This window comes from Protomyctophum parallelum, assembly GCF_964188405.1.
Source record: "Protomyctophum parallelum genome assembly, chromosome: 15".
NCBI lineage: Eukaryota > Metazoa > Chordata > Actinopteri > Myctophiformes > Myctophidae > Protomyctophum > Protomyctophum parallelum.
This window is the reverse complement of record NC_139710.1, coordinates 39,687,829-39,705,489: the sequence shown is the minus strand read 5'-3', so window position 1 is coordinate 39,705,489 and position 17,661 is coordinate 39,687,829.

Genomic DNA, 17,661 nt, shown 5'->3' with positions numbered 1-17,661 from the left:
GGACATACCCACGCGTTCGGGGAGATGTCCTGTACCACACCCCACTCTCCGCTAAGCGGGAGAGGTGTAAAATTCACAGCAGCAGACCTTCTACTGTGGTCAACGCTGAAAAAAGTACCGTTTCCGGACCCAGAATGGACACTGGACAAAGAGGCCTCCGCGAGGCAACTATCTGGACATACCCACACGTTCTGGGAGATGTCCTCTACCACACCACACTCTCCGCTAAGCGGGAGAGGTGTAAAATTCACAGCAGCAGACCATCTACTGGGGTCAATGATGACAAAAAGTACCGTTTCCGGACCCAGAATGGACACTGGACAAAGAGGCCTCCGCGAGGCAACTATCTGGACATACCCACACGTTCGGGGAGATGTCCTCTACCACACCACACTCTCCGCTAAGCGGGAGAGGTGTAAAATTCACAGCAGCAGACCTTCTACTGGGGTCAAGGCTGACAAAAAGTACCGTTTCCGGACCCAGAATGGACACTGGACAAAAGACGGCTCCGCGAGGCAACTATCTGGACATACCCACGCGTTCGGGGAGATGTCCTGTACCACACCCCACTCTCCGCTAAGCGGGAGAGGTGTAAAATTCACAGCAGCAGACCTTCTACTGGGGTCAAGGCTGACAAAAAGTACCGTTTCCGGACCCAGAATGGACACTGGACAAAAGACGGCTCCGCGAGGCAACTATCTGGACATACCCACGCGTTCGGGGAGATGTCCTCTACCACACCACACTCTCCGCTAAGCGGGAGAGGTGTAAAATTCACAGCAGCAGACCTTCTACTGTGGTCAACGCTGAAAAAAGTACAGTTTCCGGACCCAGAATGGACACTGGACAAAGAGGCCTCCGCGAGGCAACTATCTGGACATACCCACACGTTCGGGGAGATGTCCTCTACCACACCACACTCTCCGCTAAGCGGGAGAGGTGTAAAATTCACAGCAGCAGACCTTCTACTGGGGTCAATGCTGACAAAAAGTACCGTTTCCGGACCCAGAATGGACACTGGACAAAGAGGCCTCCGCGAGGCAACTATCTGGACATACCCACACGTTCGGGGAGATGTCCTCTACCACACCACACTCTCCGCTAAGCGGGAGAGGTGTAAAATTCACAGCAGCAGACCTTCTACTGGGGTCAAGGCTGACAAAAAGTACCGTTTCCGGACCCAGAATGGACACTGGACAAAAGACGGCTCCGCGAGGCAACTATCTGGACATACCCACGCGTTCGGGGAGATGTCCTCTACCACACCACACTCTCCGCTAAGCGGGAGAGGTGTAAAATTCACAGCAGCAGACCTTCTACTGGGGTCAATGCTGACAAAAAGTACCGTTTCCGGACCCAGAATGGACACTGGACAAAGAGGCCTCCGCGAGGCAACAATCTGGACATACCCACGTGTTCGGGGAGATGTCCTCTACCACACCCCACTCTCCGCTAAGCGAGAGAGGTGTAAAATTCACAGCAGCAGACCTTCTACTGGGGTCAACGCTCAAAAAAGTGCTGTGCCTTGGGGCATTGACATGAAATCACTTTCTCTACGCAAGCTAAGTCAGGTCAAGGAGTTACCTCTAGCTTTGGAATGGGTGTCACTTGTGTGCGTTGATTGCATCTGTCTGTGCATTTATGCATTTGTTTGTCCTGACGAAACTTGATTATTTCTCGACTGTTTATTTTCTCGTATGACACGACATAGAAACTACTTGTGACTACTGTCTTTGTGTGCTGTCGAGCGGATGTTCTTTGCATCAGCTCAAAGGTATAGCCTGCTGTGTCATTCGATTCATTTGTCCAGATATGCCATTTATGATCTTTAAGGATGTACAATGACGCATATGGTGGCCTGTCGAAAAATACACACATACTGGTCAAAGCATACTCATTTTGGTGGTACAGACAGGATAAATTGTTTTTGGAATTTTTGTGCCAGCTCTTAACAGGAGAAGTAAGGTCTGTGGGCTGTTAATTACTTCATATGTTGATAAGCTCTTTTCCTGCTGACATGTTTCACATTGTTCAGATTGAGCAGGTAATATTTGTGCAATAGTGTCTAAGATGCCTTTTTGTGACACGTCAAGTGGCTGCACTATGAATTGTGACATGTTCTTTGTAGATGGTAAGGCCTTGTCACCACATTGAGTACAACTATACAGACTAAGACTTTTCAGGCAAAGCAGGTCATCTCCAAGGAAAGGAGACCGAAGTGTGTATTCTACAAAGCTGTTTAATATGGTGCATACTTCTGTCCTAGAACATTTCTGAGACACTAATGACACTGATGTGTTGGCTAGATTGAATTTCTCAAGTTTCCGTCTAAATGTTGAGTCCTGCGCTGCTGCTTCTTCAAGCCGTGTGTGACATTTTTTGATAGCAGATGTCTGTTGTAGAAATGTTAGAATTGGTAATGGTATAGCTTCACACATATTGTCATTTAGACTTTCATTGCATAAAACCACATCATCATCATCTTCTTCCAAATTGTCCTCTGTTATTGTTCTGTTAATTGCTTTCAACTGTCCAGGCACAGAATGTACAGATGTCTGTATGTTTTGCTTGAACAACTGTGTGGACACCACACATACTCAACCAAACTACTAGTTTGTGTATAAAATCTAATGGGTCATTGTGCATTCCTAAGGCCAAGTAAGATGCTATTCACTAGTTGTTGAGTGACACCACAGATTGTTTTGCAATCAAATGTGTGACCTGGATTTTGAAAAAACGCTTGAATGAGAGCTGCTAAATTCCCCGGCATAGATGACAACTGAACCATCGAAGTAGGTGTCAATGGTTTCAATTTATCTTGTACTACTTGTAGATGCAGTATACCCACGCGTTCGGGGAGATGTCCTGTACCACACCCCACTCTCCGCTAAGTGGGAGAGGTGTAAAATTCACGGCAGCAGACCTTCTACTGAGGTCAACGCTCAAAAAAGTGCTGTGCCTTGGGGCATTGACAATTATTTAATTAACAAATTAAATAACCTTATTTTATTCTGAAGGTAACCGGATGTCTTAAATTAGCTAGCTCTCAGACAGGAAGTTCTAAATTAGCTCATAAGACGGAGCCAAATATCTGTCTGAGAGTGGAGCCTGCCTGGCAAATGACATGGGGGGTCCTTTTTGTGGGCTTGGCCGAAAGTGGGCGTTACCAAAAGGTGGGCGTGGCCATGGCCGCCAGAAGTCTGTCAGATTTTGACAGCTTCAAATTAGTGTTAAACATAATATAACCCAATTGACTCCAGTCCTCTCTGTTTAATATATCTATAATGAAACTATATAAACTATGCATATACCATGAAGTGCTATGACTACTAGCTCTGGTCCATAGCTCTAATGCGTTTCATTTAGAGCTATGTTACTCTAAACTTCCCCGCTCGCATGAATGCAGACCAGCCTCTACTCTTTGGCGTAAATAAAAAGAACGTTTTTGCTACACATAAAAACAAAGGCGAGTTGTGTCATTAGAAAGCCTACTTTGGTAATTGGTTCTAGTTCTAGTGAACAGAAATAATAAATAAATAGACTTGGTAACCTAACTGTAGGGAGTGCAAACACATTAAAGAACCTGGGGGTTATCATCTATGAAAAGGCAACACAATGAGCAGAAAATAAAAATGAACCATGTAAATACAACAAATTGAGCAGAGCACTGCAGGGAGTTGAACCCCATTCCGGTAAACCAGAAGTACCACAACCAGTGCCTTGGTTTTTGTTTTGTTTTACGAGGTCCATTCGTTGAAATGTAAATTTTGCATTGCAACGGTAAAGTAATTTCACAATTGACATTGTAGGCAATAATTAATAACGGTATGGCACCAGGCCAAAGCCATGGGGATAGAGTATGTTTTGCACTCTGAGTGAGTGTGTGTGTGTGTGTCCGTCAGTTTGTTAACAGCTAATCTCCAGCACCATTAACCCGGTCGATGCCAAATCTTGCACACACACTCCCTGGATGCCAACGATGAACCTCTGTCCCAAATTTTCCAGAACGGCCTGTATAGCACCACACATTTTTGTATGCCCTCCGAGACTATGGACTATAGCCTTTCGCTTTTCCGCGATTTAACCTTTTTTCAAATCGTGAACAATGATGAAGAATCGCGCACTATAGCATGCCACTTAATGACCTTGGGGTCATCAAGGTCATTGATATTGATCAATAACCTTGAGCAGTATAAATGACCTTCAATAAGACTAGTAAATGACCTTGACCAGTATAAATGACCTTGACAAGTACAAATGACCTTGACCAGTATAAATGACCGTGACCAGTATATGACTGACCAGTATAAATTACCTTCATGAGACTAGTAAATGACCTTGACCAGTATAAATTACCTTCATAAGACTAGTAAATGATCTTCACCAGTATGAATTACCTTGACCAGTATGCGGTCCGTGACCATGGACTATAGCCTTTCGCTTTTCCTTGATTTTCACCTTTAAAAAAAAATCCTCAACAATGATGAAGAATCGCACACAATAGCGCGCCGCTCAATGACCTGAGACCATGGACCAATGAACCATGTAAATATAACACATTGAGCAGGGCACTGCAGGGAGTTGAACCCCGTTCCGGTAAACCAGAAGTCCGACACCAGTGCCTTAGTTTTTGTGTTGTTGTTCATTTACAGGTCCAGGTGTGCATACGCATGTGCGCCTGTGCGTGTGTAGGTGCATTTGTGCATGTCTGTGCACGCTTCAATGACCACTGTTGGACCCCATGGGGATCAAGGACCTCAGGGAGCCACCCATAATTCACAACGGTCACAGCAAACTCTGTTGCATCACAACTGGTGGCCAACAGTCGTAACCAACACCGCCACCGACCCACAGGAGAATACCATCGCACAGTGGTATCAGACCAACCACAATCAGCCAGCCCTCAAACCAAACCCTTCGACCTAGAAGAACTCGAAACTGCAATGGGAAAGTTGAAACCCGGAAAAGCAGCAGGGATTGATGACATACTGGCAGAAATTATACAGCACCTGGAACCTAACGCAAAGACCTGGCTCGTAGGGATGCTGAATACATGCATGGCACAGAAAACCATCCCTTCTGTCTGGAGAACGGCCAAAGTGGTTGCAATCCCTAAACCTGGCAAAGACCCATCATCCCCAAAGAGCTACCGACCCATTTCCCTCCTCTGCATCACCTACAAGAGAGGCTGCTACTCCAACGCCTCATGCCACTCATAGACACCAAGCTGACTAAAGACCAAGCTGGTTTCCGTCCTGTCCGCTCCTGTGCTGGACAGAGCTCAACCTCACCCAACACATTGAGGATGGGTTTGAGGGAAAACAAATAACTGGAGCAGCAACTGGAGGGCGAAGCAAGCACGCAGGCAGCTTGTGCCTGCCTGCGTGCCTGCCTGCCTTCCTCATGTGGAAGCTGCATAGTTGAGTTTGTGTGTGTGTTTCTTTTTCTGTCTTTCTTTCTTAGGACGAAGATCAAGGTAGACGCCGTTGGAAGGCTCAACACAAGCCGATGCCCCTAGAGATCCATCCCAAAGCTTCCCTCAGGGAGTCCAGCAAGCCAGCTAGCCAGCAAGCCCGCCCAGTCAGCCAACGCAGCCAGCCAGCTCCGCCAGTCAGCCAGTGTAGAAAGTCAGGCTGCCAAGCCAGCGCACATCAGCCCTTGCAGTCAACCATTGTAGCCATACCAGCCTTGCTCAGTCAGCTCAGCCAGGCCTCTCTCGAGGCCTGGCTCTCTGTCTGCCTGGCCTGGTCTGCCCCGCCCTGCCTTGCAGCAACAGAACCAGCCTTGCTGGCAAGCCAGCCAGCTCAGAATACGAGCTCAGCAAGCCAGCGCAGCTGGCAAGCACGCAGTTAGTCTAAACCAGTTTCAGACTGGCAGGCCAAGGCAGACAGACAGGAAGACCGAGGCGCCTAGGCAGGCAGACAGGCCAGGAAGGCAACAAAGTGCAGGCAGGGGGACTATCCGGCCTACGGCTGCGCTGCAAGGGTTGGAGCCTGGCCAGCTCCTGCTGGTCTAGACTGAGTGGCTGTGGCTGCACAGTAAGGCTGCGGTAACCTAGTCTGGGCTTGCTGCTGCACTGGCTTGCTCAGCTCGCATTCTGAGCTGGCTGGCTTTCCAGAAAGGCTGGTTCTGTTGCTGCAAGGCAGGGCAGGGCAGACCGGGCCAGGCAGACAGAGAGCCAGGCCTCAAGAGAGGCCTGGCTGAGCTTACTGAGCAAGGCTGGTATGGCTGCAATGGCTGACTGCAAGGGCTGATATGCTCTGGCTTGGCAGCCTGACTTTCTACACTGGCTGACTGGCGGAGCTGACTGGCTGCGTTGGCTGACTGGGCAGGCTTGCTGGCTAGCTGGCTTGCTGTGCTCCCTGAGGGAAGCTTTGGGATGGATCTCTAGGGGCATCGGCTAGTGTTGAGCCTTCCTATGGCGTCTACCTTGATCTCCGTCCTAAGAAAGAAAGACAGAAAAAGAAAGACACACACAAACCCAACTATGCAGCTTCCACCTGAGGAACCGAGACGCGAGAAAAGAACTGAGCGTCACTTGGGATGGTCACAAACTCTCCAACCATACCCACCCCATGTATCTTGGAGTTACACTGGACAGGACACTCTTCTTCAAAAAAACACCTGGAGAACACAAAAGCCACGGTCAACACCCACAATAACATCCTGTGAAAACTAGTGAACTCCCAAGTGGGGCGCAGACCCACAAACAATCCGTGCAACTGCCATGGCCCTGTCTTTCTCTACAGCAGAGTATTCCTGCTCAAGCTGGAGCCGATCACGTCACACCAAATTGGTCGACACAGCCCTAAATGACACCTGTCGCATCATCACGGGATGGGTCAAGAAAACACCTGTCCCGTCCGTGCCTTTATGCGCTAGCCGGCACATCCCCCCGCACATCAGACGACTGTGTAACGCTCAAGATGAATGGAAAACACAGGAGATAGACAGTGAAGTCTGGAATGAAATGATAGAGAACACCTCACACACACAGTTTCCTTTCGTGGCTGTTTACATTCGAGGGTCGCCGGTCCTCTCAAACGGAACAGTTTAACGTCATGCCCAGGACGAAAAGATATAGAGAACACCATAATGACAAATGACAAATAACAGCAGGAAGGCATGGGCCACAATCCACCGTCTTGGCAAAGACCACACCACCCATAATTCACAACGGTCACAGCAAATTCTGTTGCATCACAACTAGTGTAGGTATTGGATGGAGCCCGCACACCACAGGTATAAGAAAGACGTGATGCAGAGGAGGGAAATGGGTCGGTAGCTCTTCGGGGATAATGGGTCTTTGCCAGGTTTAGGGAATGCAACCACTTTGGCCTTTTTCCAGACAGAAGGGGTGGTTTTCTGTGCTGTGCATGTGTTCAGCATCCCCACAAGCCAGGGCCTTGAGTTAGGTCCCAGGTGCTGTATCATTTCTGCCAGTAGGTCATCAATCCCTGCTGCTTTTCCGGGTTTCAACTTTCCCATTGCAGTTTCAAGTTCTTCTAGGTCGAAGGGTTTGGTTTGAGTGATGGCTGATTATGGTTGGTCTGATACCACTGTGCGATGGTATTCTATGTGGGTCGGTGGCGGTGTTGGTTACAACTGTTGGCCACCAGTTGTGACCAAGACCGCCACCAACCCACAGGAGAATACCATCGCACAGTGGTATCAGACCAACCACAATCAGCCAGCCTTCAAACCAAACCCTTCGACCTAGAAGAACGTGAAACTGCAATGGGAAAGTTGAAACCCGGAAAAGCAGCAGGGATTGATGACCTACTAGCAGAAATGATACAGCACCTGGGACCTAACGGAAAGACCTGGCTTGTGGGGATGCTGAACACATGCATAGCACAGAAAACCATCCCTTCTGTCTGGAAAAAGGCCAAAGTGGTTGCAATCCCTAAACCTGGCAAAGACCCATTATCCCCAAAGAGCTACCGACCCATTTCCCTCCTCTGCATCACTTACAAGCCTATCCCGTCACACCAAATTGGTCGACACAGCCCTAAATGACACCTGTGGCATCATCATAGGATGCATCAAGACAACACCTGACCCTGTCCCAACACCTGTTTACATTCGAGGGTCGCCGGTCCTCTCGAACGGAACAGTTTAACGTCATGCCCAGGACGAAAAGATATAGAGAACACCAACATGACAAATAACAGCAGGAAGGCATGGGCCACAATCCACCGTCTTGGCAAAGACCACACCACCCATAATTCACAACGGTCACAGCAAACTCTATTGCATCACAACTGGTGTAGTTATTGGATGGAGCCCGCACACCACCAAAAAAAAGAAAAACAACATACTATAGTATGCCCTCCGTGACCATGGACTTTAGCCTTTCGCTTTTCTGCAATTTAACCTTTTTTCAAATCCTCAACAATGATGAAGAATCGCGCACTATAGCGTGCCACTTAATGACCTTGACCAATATCAATGACCTTGAGCAGTATAAATTACCTTCAATAAGACTAGTAAATGACCTTGACCAGTATAAATGACCTTGACAAGTACAAATGACCTTGACCAGTATAAATGACCTTCACCAGTAGAAATGACCGTGACCAGTATATGACTGACCAGTATAAATTACCTTCATGAGACTAGTAATTGACCTTGACCAGTATAAATGACCTTTAGAAGACTAGTAAATGATCTTCACCAGTATAAATGACCTTTAGAAGACTAGTAAATGATCTTCACCAGTATAAATGACCTTGACCAGTATGCGGTCCGTGACCATGGACTATAGCCTTTTGCTTTTCCTTGATTTTCACCTTAAAAAAATCCTCAACAATGATGAAGAATCGCACGCTATAGCGCGCCGCTCAATGACCTGAGACCATGGACCAATGAATGAAATACAACACATTGAGCAGGGCACTGCAGGGAGTTGAACCCCGTTCCGGTAAACCAGAAGTCCGACACCAGTGCCTTAGTTTTTGTGTTGTTGTTCATTTAAAGGTCCAGGTGTGCATACGCATGTGCCCCTGTGTGTGTAGGTGCATGTGTGCATGTGTGTGCACGCTTCAATGACCACTGTTGGACCCAATGGCGATCAAGGACCTCAGGGAGCCACCCATAATTCACAACGGTCACAGCGAACTCTGTTGCATCACAACTGGTGGCCAACAGTCGTAACCAACACCGCCACGACCCACAGGAGAATACCATCGCACAGTGGTATCAGACCAACCACAATCAGCCAGCCCTCAAACCAAACCCTTCGACCTAGAAGAACTCAAAACTGCAATGGGAAAGTTGAAACCCGGAAAAGCAGCAGGGATTGATGACATACTAGGGCTGGGCGATATGACAAAATCTCATATCACGATATAGAATTTATTTTATCACGATAACGATATACTCACGATATAGCATATTTTTTACGATACCTATTTTTTTAATCTAAAAGAATAGATTTTTGTTCAGGTCGAGTACTTTACTGTACTTGGGCTGTACTGTACTGTACTGTACAAGCTCTCCTCCCTGGCCTCTGTCTGTGTTAGGCTGCACAACAGTGACACTTGGTGGTGACAATAGTTATGCTATTTCGTGCTCGGATACAGGGACAGGGACACACATAGCTGTCTATAATGGTTGCACCACTCAAAAAACAATTAAATTCACATTATCCAGTCTACTTATATGAATATAATACTGATGCCCTTCCCATGCACAGACAGGCCCAAAGCAAGTACAAAAATATTACAAAATAAAATGTATATAATAATAATTAGAGGCTGAACTCAATTGTTCAGCCTCTGTAGACATTTTTAAAGCACAGCTCAAGACCCACTTCTACAACATTGCTTTTAATTGATCTTTTATTTTTTGTTATTCATGTCCTCACTGTATTGCATCACTGCTTGTTTTTTAATGTCGTTGCCTTGCTTTTCTTTTTTTCTCCATTGCTCTGTAAAGCACTTTGAGAGCTGCATTTCATGTCATGAAAGGTGCTATACAAATAAAGTTTTATTAGTATTATTAATAATAATTATTATTATGACAATTAAAAAGAAAAAAGAAAAATAAGACGTTGCCATTCAGACACAGACGTACAGGCCTGTGTCTGCATTAAATTGGCTTAAGGAAAAAATAAATATCTCATGTCACAGTTTGTCACTACAGTTGTTTCAGTTCATTTAAGCTCTGTATAGGGAATCAACATGTTCTGTTGTAGTTATAGTTTAGTTTGTTAAAGACGTTGGGCAGCTTAACGATGTTTAATTGACTACAGGCGATAGAGTGAGAGAGAACGCGATCTTGTCGTCAACTCTCCATGCCCACAGCTGTGCGTATAATGGAGTCTGGGACGAGTGGGGCTTTTTCTTTTCCTTTTTTTTTGATGATCACAACAAAGTCAGCGTCTTGTGTTGTTGTTGTAAGCTGTTGCTGAATTAAGGACTTTTCAAATGGAATAATTTATTTGGAAGTGGAACAATAAAACAAGACAGACGCAGCAGGAGGACTGCACAGGTAAGAGGAACGTCTTCGTCTTGAAAGAAGTTTGCAGTGCACCCGACGACGGACAAGCTTATTGTTCAACTGTGTAAAACATGCGTGGCTCACGCAATTTATCAATTTGACCCAACATGAAACCTGCATTTATAACAGTGAATGACCGGTTACTTTAGGGCGCGTTCGGAAATAGCGCACTAGGCGCACTGTGCAATGCAAACTGATAGATGAGTTCGCTCCGGTGTGGTATTTCCGAACGTGCCCCTTACACCGCTCTGAATCTCGTCAGGCGTCAGCCATCATCATCATCTCCCTCTTTTAGGTGCAAGCACCACCTCGGCTTGTGTTGTGGTCGTGTTGGCCTTAGAGTATATAATAGAGAAGACATCCGAAAGGTGTTGGCTCACTGTTTTCAGTGCGCGCGGTGGGCTGCTGGGCATGCCGTATATAAGCGCTGTGACGTAAAATACTGCCGTAAAGCGAAACGGCGATATAAGCGATATAGCTTTTTTTTCGTGATAGACATTTTCTATCGAAAATACGATATATATCGTCATATCGCCCAGCCCTATGACATACTGGCAGAAATTATACAGCACCTGGAACCTAACGCAAAGACCTGGCTCGTGGGGATGCTGAACACATGCATGGCACAGAAAACCATCCCTTCTGTCTGGAGAAAAGCCAAAGTGGTTGCAATCCCCAAACCTGGCAAAGACCCATCATCCTCAAAGAGCTACCGACCCATTTCCCTCCTCTGCATCACCTACAAGAGAGGCTGCTACTCCAACGCCTCATACCACTCATAGACACCAAGCTGACTAAAGACCAAGCTGGTTTCCGTCCCGTCCTGTGCTGGACAGAGCTCAACCTCACCCAACACATTGAGGATGGGTTTGAGGGAAAACAAATAACTGGAGCAGCAACTGGAGGGCGAAGCAAGCACGCAGGCAGCTTGTGCCTGCCTGCGTGCCTGCCTGCCTTCCTCATGTGGAAGCTGCAAAGTTGAGTTTGTGTGTGTGTTTCTTTTTCTGTCTTTCTTTCTTAGGACGAAGATCAAGGTAGACGCCGTTGGAAGGCTCAACACAAGCCGATGCCCCTAGAGATCCATCCCAAAGCTTCCCTCAGGGAGTCCAGCAAGCCAGCTAGCCAGCAAGCCCGCCCAGTCAGCCAACGCAGTCAGCCAGCTCCGCCAGTCAGCCAGTGTAGAAAGTCAGGCTGCCAAGCCAGCGCACATCAGCCCTTGCAGTCAACCATTGTAGCCATACCAGCCTTGCTCAGTCAGCTCAGCCAGGCCTCTCTCGAGGCCTGGCTCTCTGTCTGCCTGGCCCGGTCTGCCTCGCCCTGCCTTGCAGCAACAGAACCAGCCTTGCTGGCAAGCCAGCCAGCTCAGAATACGAGCTCAGCAAGCCAGCGCAGCTGGCAAGCACGCAGTTAGTCTAAACCAGTTTCAGACTGGCAGGCCAAGGCAGACAGACAGGAAGACCGAGGCGCCTAGGCAGGCAGACAGGCCAGGAAGGCAACAAAGTGCAGGCAGGGGGACTGTCCGGCCTAAGGCTGCGCTGCAAGGGTTGGAGCCTGGCCAGCTCCTGCTGGTCTAGACTGAGTGGCTGTGGCTGCACAGTAAGGCTGCGGTAACCTAGTCTGGGCTTGCTGCTGCACTGGCTTGCTCAGCTCGCATTCTGAGCTGGCTGGCTTTCCAGAAAGGCTGGTTCTGTTGCTGCAAGGCAGGGCAGGGCAGACCGGGCCAGGCAGACAGAGAGCCAGGCCTCAAGAGAGGCCTGGCTGAGCTGACTGAGCAAGGCTGGTATGGCTGCAATGGCTGACTGCAAGGGCTGATATGCTCTGGCTTGGCAGCCTGACTTTCTACACTGGCTGACTGGCGGAGCTGACTGGCTGCGTTGGCTGACTGGGCAGGCTTGCTGGCTAGCTGGCTTGCTGTGCTCCCTGAGGGAAGCTTTGGGATGGATCTCTAGGGGCATCGGCTAGTGTTGAGCCTTCCTATGGCGTCTACCTTGATCTCCGTCCTAAGAAAGAAAGACAGAAAAAGAAAGACACACAAACCCAACTATGCAGCTTCCACCTGAGGAACCGAGACGCGAGAAAAGAACTGAGCGTCACTTGGGATGGTCACAAACTCTCCAACCATAACCACCCCATGTATCTTGGAGTTACACTGGACAGGACACTCTTCTTCAAAAAAACACCTGGAGAACACAAAAGCCACGGTCAACACCCACAATAACATCCTGTGAAAACTAGTGAACTCCCAAGTGGGGCGCAGACCCACAAACAATCCGTGCAACTGCCATGGCCCTGTCTTTCTCTACAGCAGAGTATGCCTGCTCAAGCTGGAGCCGATCACGTCACACCAAATTGGTCGACACAGCCCTAAATGACACCTGTCGCATCATCACGGGATGGGTCAAGACAACACCTGTCCCGTCCGTGCCTTTATGCGCTAGCCGGCACCTCCCCCCGCACATCAGACGACTGTGTAACGCTCAAGATGAATGGAAAACACAGGAGATAGACAGTGAAGTCTGGAATGAAATGATAGAGAACACCTCACACACACAGTTTCCTTTCGTGGCCGTTTACATTCGAGGGTCGCCGGTCCTCTTGAACGGAACAGTTTAACGTCATGCCCAGGACGAAAAGATATAGAGAACACCATAATGACAAATAACAGCAGGAAGGCATGGGCCACAATCCACCGTCTTGGCAAAGACCACACCACCCATAATTCACAACGGTCACAGCAAACTCTGTTGCATCACAACTGGTGTAGGTATTGGATGGAGCCCGCACACCACAGGTATAAGAAAGACGTGATGCAGAGGAGGGAAATGGGTCGGTAGCTCTTCGGGGATAATGGGTCTTTGCCAGGTTTAGGGATTGCAACTACTCCAGCCTTTTTCCAAACAGAAGGGATGGTTTTCTGTGCTATGCATGTGTTCAGCATCCCCACAAGCCAGGTCCTTGCGATAGGTCCCAGGTGCTGTATCATTTCTGCCAGTATGCCATCAATCCCTGCTGCTTTTCCGGGTTTCAACTTTCCCATTGCAGTTTCACGTTCTTCTAAGTCGAAGGGTTTGGTTTGAGGGCTGGCTGATTGTGGTTGGTCTGATACCACTGTGCGATGGTATTCTATGTGGGTCGGTGGCGGTGTTGGTTACAACTGTTGGCCACCAGTTGTGACCAAGACCGCCACCGACCCACAGGAGAATACCATCGCACAGTGGTATCAGACCAACCACAATCAGCCAGCCCTCAAACCAAACCCTTCGACCTAGAAGAACTTGAAACTGCAATGGGAAAGTTGAAACCCGGAAAAGCAGCAGGGATTGATGACCTACTGGCAGAAATGTTACAGCACCTGGGACCCAACGCAAAGACCTGGCTTGTGGGGATGCTGAACACATGCATAGCACAGAAAACCATCCCTTCTGTCTGGGAAAAGGCCAAAGTGGTTGCAATCCCTAAACCTGGCAAAGACCCATTATCCACAAAGAGCTACCGACCCATTTCCCTCTGCATCACCTACAAGGCTATATGAGAAGCTGCTACTCCAACGCCTTGTTGCCACTCATAGATACCAAGCTGACTAAAGACCAAGCTGGTTTCCGTCCCAGCCGCTCCTGTGCTGGACAGAGCTCAACCTCACCCAACACATTGAGGATGGGTTTGAGGGGAAACAAATAACTGGAGCAGCATTCAGAGATCTCTCTGCTGCCTACGACACTGTCCAACACCGCACAATGGTCAGGAAAAGCCTCCTCAACAACAGGCGCTTCTATGTCCAGTTAAATGACCAGAGGAGTAAATGGAAAGCCCAAAAGAACGGCCTCCAACAAGGTAGCGTGCTCGCCCCCCTCCTTTTCAATATCTACACAAACGACCAGCCACTACCCAATGCCTAATGCCAGCGTTTCATCTACGCCGACAAACTCTGCATTACGACCCAACAAGCAGACTTCCAGAAGATTGAGTCTGTCCTTGAAAGTGCCCTCCAAGAAATGTCAAGCTACTACAATACAACCACCTGAAACCCAACCTATAGAGAACACCTCACACACACATAATTTCCTTTCGTGGCCGTTTACATTCGAGGGTCGCTGGTCCTCTCGAACGGAACAGTTTAACGTCATGCCCAGGACGAAAAGATATAGAGAACACCAACATGTCAAATAACAGCAGGAAGGCATGGGCCACAATCCACCATCTTGGCAAAAACCACACCACCCATAATTCACAACGGTCACAGCAAACTCTGTTGCATCACAACTGGTGTAGGTATTGGATGGAGCCCGCACACCACAGGTATAAGAAAGACGTTCTTTGTTGAAATACTGACAGCGTTTCGATCCATTTGATCTTCATCAGGTCATGTGTACACAAAACATACACTTTTATACTAAGGGAGTGCCCCCATTAAACAATCAAAATACCACATTTTGGTGCCCCTCCCATCACTGCAGGTGTGACACGTCAACCCTGAGTGAGTAGGTGGGGACCCAGACATATTGATGTAAATATAGTCTGTTCAGAAATTGTAGTGCCTCTCATAGAGCTTGTAGGTGATGCAGAGGAGGGTAATGGGTCGGTAGCTCTTCGGGGATAATGGGTCTTTGCCAGGTTTAGGGATTGCAACTACTCCAGCCTTTTTCCAAACAGAAGGGATGGTTTTCTGTGCTATGCATGTGTTCAGCATCCCCACAAGCCAGGTCCTTGCGATAGGTCCCAGGTGCTGTATCATTTCTGCCAGTATGCCATCAATCCCTGCTGCTTTTCCGGGTTTCAACTTTCCCATTGCAGTTTCACGTTCTTCTAAGTCGAAGGGTTTGGTTTGAGGGCTGGCTGATTGTGGTTGGTCTGATACCACTGTGCGATGGTATTCTATGTGGGTCGGTGGCGGTGTTGGTTACAACTGTTGGCCACCAGTTGTGACCAAGACCGCCACCGACCCACAGGAGAATACCATCGCACAGTGGTATCAGACCAACCACAATCAGCCAGCCCTCAAACCAAACCCTTCGACCTAGAAGAACTTGAAACTGCAATAGGAAAGTTGAAACCCGGAAAAGCAGCAGGGATTGATGACCTACTGGCAGAAATGTTACAGCACCTGGGACCCAACGCAAAGACCTGGCTTGTGGGGATGCTGAACACATGCATAGCACAGAAAACCATCCCTTCTGTCTGGGAAAAGGCCAAAGTGGTTGCAATCCTTAAACCTGGCAAAGACCCATTATCCACAAAGAGCTACCGACCCATTTCCCTCTGCATCACCTACAAGGCTATATCAGAAGCTGCTACTCCAACGCCTCGTTGCCACTCAGACACCAAGCTGACTAAAGACCAAGCTGGTTTCCGTCCCAGCCGCTCCTGTGCTGGACAGAGCTCAACCTCACCCAACACATTGAGGATGGGTTTGAGGGGAAACAAATAACTGGAGCAGCATTCAGAGATCTCTCTGCTGCCTACGACACTGTCCAACACCGCACAATGGTCAGGAAAAGCCTCCTCAACAACAGGCGCTTCTATGTTCAGTTAAATGACCAGAGGAGTAAATGGAAAGCCGAAAAGAACGGCCTCCCACAAGGTAGCGCGCTCGCCCCCCTCCTTTTCAATATCTAAACAAACGACCAGCCACTACCCAATGCCTAATGCCAGCGTTTCATCTACGCCGACGACCTCTGCATTACGACCCAACAAGCAGACTTCCAGAAGATTGAGTCTGTCCTTGAAAGTGCCCTCCAAGAAATGTCAAGCTACTACAATACAACCACCTGAAACCCAAACCATCAAAAACCCAACTATGCAGCTTCCACCTGAGGAACCGTGACGCAAAAAAAGAACTGAGCATCACAAACTCTCAAACCATACCCACCCCATGTAACTTGGAGTTACACTGGACAGTTTAACGTCATGCCCAGGACGAAAAGTTATAGAGAACACCAACATGACAAACCCTACACTTAAACCCTCTATATTTAATAAAAAACAATTCTGGACAGGAATCCTGTATTGCAGGGGTGCCCAAAAGGTACATCGTGATCTACCAGTAGATCACAAAGGCTGTGCAGGTAGACCCCATGGCATGCCCCTGTATATAATCTGAGCCAGGAGGGAAGCACGCACATCTTCTTGTATTCTACAGGTGCTGGACCAAGTATACGTACATTGGAAGGAAGGAGGGAGGTCCGCACACTGTTATGAGCTCCAATTCTTTATTTAAGGTTACAACGTTTCGACCTCTTGGGTCTTCTTCAGGTAATGATCTGACTATGGGTGGTAGGCTGTATATACACAGTGTGATGAGTACATAATTAGTCCCAAGCAGTCGCAGCTGCATTGGTTTTAGTCTGCTACCATGATACACTGACTCCACCTGTTGGACAGTGACTGTCTTGACTGGTGAAAAGTAAAATTGACATGATTGAAAAAAATAATAAGATAAATATATATAGTCACAGAGGTTAGGAGGTATTTGATAACCAATGTACTAGTTTGAGATAATAGGGTAGTGTATCAGTAGCTGCAGGGGTACAGGGCAATCAATACTCTGTGGGTGAGCCCCAATGATATTCGTAGGAAACTCATCACATAAAAGCCTAGATGATAGCGATCAACAAACAATATTTAAATCAAACAAACAAGTAGGGTACCGAGATGCAGTACAGAAAAATAGTCAAAAGAACAAGGCAAAAGGACAACAATGAAGGCATTGAACATCAAATAAGTGTTAAAAGAATAAAAAGAAAGCCATTAAAGAAAGGGTTTTAAGTCGAATTCCTCATTTAAGCCATGAGGGGCTAGAGTGTGGAGGCTGAAAATATGATGAGCTTCCTTTTGTAGGAGGAGGCGAATATGGTCGCCACCTCGAGCAGGTCTATTCACTTTTTCTATGCCCCAGTAGCGTAGGGTGGATATATTGTGTCCCATTTTATTAAAATGGACTGACACCGGGTTGTGTTCATCATTGCATCTTATGTTGCTTCTGTGTTCACTTATTCTAGTGCGTAGTGCTCTGCTGGTCTGTCCAACATAAGCGAGTCCACAGGGACATTTGATCAGATAGACAACATGGGTAGTGGAACATGTAATGACCCCCTTTATGGGTATTTCTTTGCCACTATGAGGATGTGTATAGTGTTTACATTTAGTAGTATAATTGCACTG